This window comes from Mercenaria mercenaria, chromosome 17 (genome assembly GCF_021730395.1).
Source record: "Mercenaria mercenaria strain notata chromosome 17, MADL_Memer_1, whole genome shotgun sequence".
In the NCBI taxonomy this organism is placed as follows: domain Eukaryota; kingdom Metazoa; phylum Mollusca; class Bivalvia; order Venerida; family Veneridae; genus Mercenaria; species Mercenaria mercenaria.
The window spans coordinates 39,712,507-39,718,098 of record NC_069377.1 but is presented as its reverse complement, the minus strand read 5'-3'; positions in this window follow the sequence as shown (position 1 = coordinate 39,718,098).

Genomic DNA, 5,592 nt, shown 5'->3' with positions numbered 1-5,592 from the left:
AAAACAAACAGGTCAATATTTAATATTGTGGACAAACTCGATTGGCAACTTGTTGTTGTTGTTGTTGTTGTTGTTCGCTATCGTGTAGCTGTTAACTTCTAATTTTTACCCTGCGCCTAAAGTGCGAAAAGCGTAGACAACGTGCGAAAAGAAGTTACTATGCAACAAAGGTTATACTTTTCTAATTAACGAAAATAATGCACTTTTTTTCAACACAGTATGAATATGATTGAATCACATACTTAAACGAAAAACAGCATTAAGTTTCATTGTTAAATAAAAAAAATAAAATTCTACAGTATTTGTACTGGAAAGCAGTTATATTTTTCTAATTACTGAATATAATGCATTTTTTAACACAGTATGAATAATATGTTATTATGATTAAATCACAAACTTTAAGGAAAAAATCAAATTTCTATGTTAAATGAAAAATGAAAAAATTCTGTGACACTCTACATAGCCTATACCATGAAAAATATAAAGAAGACTTAATTCACTGAAAAGAACATACATTTTACCGCATATCTTACCAGTTGTCCAAATAATTGAAACTATACTGAATCTGAATCTGAGATGATACGTTGAAGTAACCAATACTGCATGGCTTTTATTCAACGGGGAGGTGTGCGCGAATTTAGACTAATGATGTTAGTTCACGTTTGAAGCTTTCTATGGTCTTATGTTTCACAATACTGTCACTGAGTTTATTCCAGTCAATCACTGTTCTTGGGAAGAAAGAGTTTTTGAAATTGTCACTTTTTGCGTGAATTAGTTAGAAACACTTTGTATTATTGTTCACCTGGTTTGCAATCATTTATGTATATAGTCCTCGTATTGCTTAGCTCTAATTGTTCGTTTAGGCCTAAGGGGTTTCAAATAGTGTTCAATGTTGATGGCTGGTACGTGCCCTTCCACCACCTTGTATAGGAACGTCAGCCGCAAGTGGCATCGTCTCTCTTGTAGTGGGGCCAGTTCCAGGTCCTTCAGCATAGCGGACACGCATCCATCTTGTCTGGATCTGTAGTCATTCTTGATGAAGCGTGCAGATGATCTCTGTATGCACTCTAGCTTGTCGATTTCGCCTTGCTGGTAGGAGTCCCAGATTATACACCCAGTTTGTAGCGGATCAAGCCGAGGTAGGCATTCTTCCGGCAGCTAGAAGGACAGTGTCTAAGGTTCCTTCTCATGAATCCAAGGGTAGAGTTGGCACGTTTGGTAATTTTGGATATGTGGGTGTTCCATTTCAGGTCATCAGAGAATGTAATGCCAAGGTAAGGGTTTTCTTGAACTTGTTTTAGGATTTCGCCGTTGATTGTATAAAAATAGCTGGACTTATGTTTGGTGCTGAGGAGATAGCATTTCTTGGCGTTGAACTTCATGCCCCAGTCTTGTGCCCATTGTTGAAGTTTTTTAGGTCAAGTTGAAGGGGTTCATGGTCTTTAAAGGATTTAATGGTTCTGTATAACAGACAGTCATCTGCAAACAGGCGTATGTGAGACTTTACCCTCTCGGGCAGGTTGTTGATGTGGCAGAGAAACAGCAGAGGCCCTAACACTGTGCCTTGAGGTACACCGGATCCTACTGGGACATGTCGGGACTTTTCACCTTCTACCACCACGCACATTTCACGCTGTTGGAGGAAGTTGGCAATCCAGTCGAGGAGAGGGCCACGGACACCATAGTTCTCTAACTTTAGGAGAAGGTGTTGGTGGGGGACGGTGTCAAAAGCCTTGCTGAAATCAAGTATCATTGTGTCGACCTGTTTGTTTTGGTCAAAGTAGCCTAGGAGATCGTGAGCAGTGATGACAAGTTGTGTTTCGCAGGAATAGCCTGAACGGAAGCCATGATTAAGGTGAGTGAGGACTCTGTGTTTGTCTACATGTTCAAGCATATTGTGACAGATAATATGTTCCAGTAGTCTGGAGAGGACACAAGTGAGGGACTCTGGGCGGCAGTTCTCTGGAGTATGACGATCCCCTTTTTTGAAGACCGGTGCAACGTTCGCACTTCTCCAGTCCATGGGCAGGTCGCCGATTTTTGGAAGATGGCTGTGATGGCTGGGGTGACTTCTGTCGCGCAAATAATCTTTGAACATGATTTAATTAACAACAAATATTTTATAATAATTTTTACTTTTTTATTTCTGTAAGAAAAATATCATCAAAACTAGAGAATTAAATGAAGATTTCAGTCATCGTTTGATGTTGGACACGTGTATCTGAGATAATTGATAATGAATGATTGGATTATCTCACCTATATAAATATGGCTTGTATTAGTACTTCAGTAATCACCATTAAACACATAATAAAGCGAATGCGGTGGTTCCTTTTCTGTATTATACTGAAAGGAAATTATTCTCATCTGGGTCTAAAGATATTTAAGAGAAAGCACATAGTTTTTACAACGATATTTCTATCAGGAGTTAATTTTAATACATGCCCCCTTTCATAAACATTTCTAAAGACGATTTGTAGAAAGTCTAAACAACATTATATGACATTGATTGGAAGTGTAGGGAGCAATGACATAAATTACTCTGTGAATAATTAGTGAATGATCTCCACTGGTATATTTCAATATTGCAAGTACACTAGCTATAAAACTAGTGAGTATGCATAGAATAAGCTGTTCAACTTCATATGTAAGTAAACGCAATTTGAGAAGTGCAAATCTATATGATGTAGTTAAGAAAATGATCACGCCACAGAAAACATGTGCAGTTTGGTTTTATGGATGCACGTCATTAATCAAATCTGAAGAATGATGCACTTTGGGAAGAACGTCCATTGTTATGGATTTCGTAAGTTAAAAACTAAACAGAGACCAATAAAGGGAATTCAGTGAGTTCAAGGCAATGTTAAAAACTTTCTTGTAGTCTGTGTAATATTTAAGAAAGCTCACTGCTGCTAACTAATAAAAATTCTAACAGAAATACGATTAGAAGACTACAGATACTGGAGATGTACAGGGTCAGCCCTATAGTGTTCAGTGGTTCGATAATGGAAATAATTATTACGATAACTAGTAACGAATTAAATTATGGTGTTGTTTTTTTTTTTTTTTTTTAAACTCTTGATATTGGATAGTCCGTATGCAGGTCGTCCCAAGCCAGTATCTTTGCCAGTGATACACTTTCTTCAAAAGCATATCTGCACTGTGGAGGATGACACCAACCTCCAACCTAACCTCTCATCCCAGGAGGAGAGGGAATCCAAGTGGCAGATAAGCTTCTACCATGAGAAGTGTTCAGTACCGAGGATTATAACGCACAAGCGATACCGCAGTGAAACAGACTACTACCTCCACGGTCAAGAGCTCCAGGTCACAGATAGTACCAAGTACCTTGGAGTTACCCTCAGGGATGACCTTCATTGGGAGAAGCACATCAAGGCAACAGCAGCCAAGGCTGTCATGTCACTTTGTTTCCTCTGGTGCAAGCTGAGAGACTGCAGCAAGCAAGTCCGTGACACGACTTACAAGTATGATGCCTCGTCATGGAATCTCTACAAAGCGGAAGACATTAACCGAATAGACAAGGTGCAGCGCTGTGCCAGGTTGTGTCACTTCAATGGTTAACAGTTTCGGCTGGGAATCGCTTCAGGACCGCCGTAAATTCTTACCTCTTGCCATGCTATTCAAGATAACACACAGATTAGTTGAAATCCCTGACGTAGAAGAGCGACAGGAGATGAACCAGCGACAGTCAGAGGGTATATTCCTAGCTCCCTTAGGGAAAAAACTGCTCAATTTTGCAGTCTTTTTGCAGTGAAACAGCAGTTTTTCAGAAAAACTACATGCTTTGCCAGTTATTAAAACTGTTTCCAGCATGAAATGACTAGTAAAAAGCAGTTTTTTTTTAGAAACTGCATATAACTGGAGGATTGAAAAACTGGTGGTGGCCAGTTTTCTGTAGTTATTTTGAAGTTTTTGTAAATGTTTTCACAAAAAGCAGTTTTATGGGCAGTTAAATGCAGTTATTTTCTAAGAGCAGTATTTTTAGCATCTTTTATGAACAGCAGTATTAAAAAACTGCTAAATTCTGCTTAATGATGTCCCATAATGCAACGCGAAAGATGGCCGCTCACAGTGATAACTAAAGCATGTGAAAGGTAAAAATGTATTATAACTGCTCAAAAACAATGTTTAACACAAAATGATGCACAAATAGTTAAATAATTGATAACAACTGTTTTAATGGAGATAACTAATAAGGCAGGATTAAAGTGTGAAACTCATGCATAAATGCATGAGAGCTCCCATACACCAATTTCACATCTACAAATAAGCCTTCTTCATTCACATGATACAGGACTGGAATCTAACCTTCAAGACTTTCTCCACACTACAGCAGCAGTCCCGCCTCTACCCTCAGCGTAGCAACAGCTAATGGGTGAACTTGGTTTTAACATATGTACACTTTGGGTGTTTTAACTGTACAGTCTTGTGAGAGTTTGCTGTCTTGCCCCGCACTCACAGTGGACAAATTACATGCTTGATAGGATTCCTGACAGGTATATGGAAGATTTTTTTTTGGTTTTTGGTTTAACGCCGTTTCTCAAGAGTATTTCAGTTATGTAACTGCGGGCAGTTAACCTAACCAGTTTTCCTGGATTCTGTACCAGTACAAACCTGTTCTCCGCAAGTAACTGCCAACTTCCCCATATGAACCAGAGGTGGAGGACGAATGATTTCTGACACAATGTCTTTTATCAAACCATCACGGAGAACATACGCCTCGCCTAGGGCTCGAACTCTCGACCCCGAGATCCGTAGATCTGTGCTCTCCTTATTGAGCTAAGCAGACGGGCTTCTGTATATGGAAGAAGAAGGTAATAAAAAAATTCACCAAATTGTTCTTGAGTATCAGCAATATTTATTCTTTATAATGGTTACTGCATGTTGCAATCAGAATCATGTTGTGCTCACACAGATGTTTCCAAACAATTAAATTCTCATAAGATTGGCGAACTGGTTTTGCCATTAAAAATCGATCTGATTTATATATTTACTTGTAAGCCTCTGGTAATCGTAAGACTCCTCTATGTTATTGCGTATACATGGGAGGATTGTGCAAGATGCGGAACAGGCTCAAATTTCAGATTCTGTTATATTTTTAGCATGCCATGAGTAAAACACACTCACATGGGTCTCTCATCCCAATGTTAGCATTTTAGTTGGAGAAGAAGGGTCTGTTCAAAACTCTCGATCCCTGGTCTCATAATAAGACTGTTATTATTACGGGCAAAAACAGGAGAACATTTATGATAAAACTACACAAATCAAATAAAAAGTTGAATAAAAAAATCATTCATTTATATAGCGAAATGCCATATTTACATAGGCTTTTAGCTTAATATGTTACATAGCTCTTTCTTCGAGTCTTCCACTCTGGCAAGAGCCATCGACTAGAGTTTTCATACAAATGCAGCCATAGTTTTGTACCCAGTTTATTTCGTACTGAATTTTCTTTCCTCATAAAAATACAGATATGACGAGATTAAAACGTCAACATTTATTTTGAATTATTCACATCGGTTTAAATTGAACAGCATGTATTATAATTCTTCGGAATAAATCTATTTCATT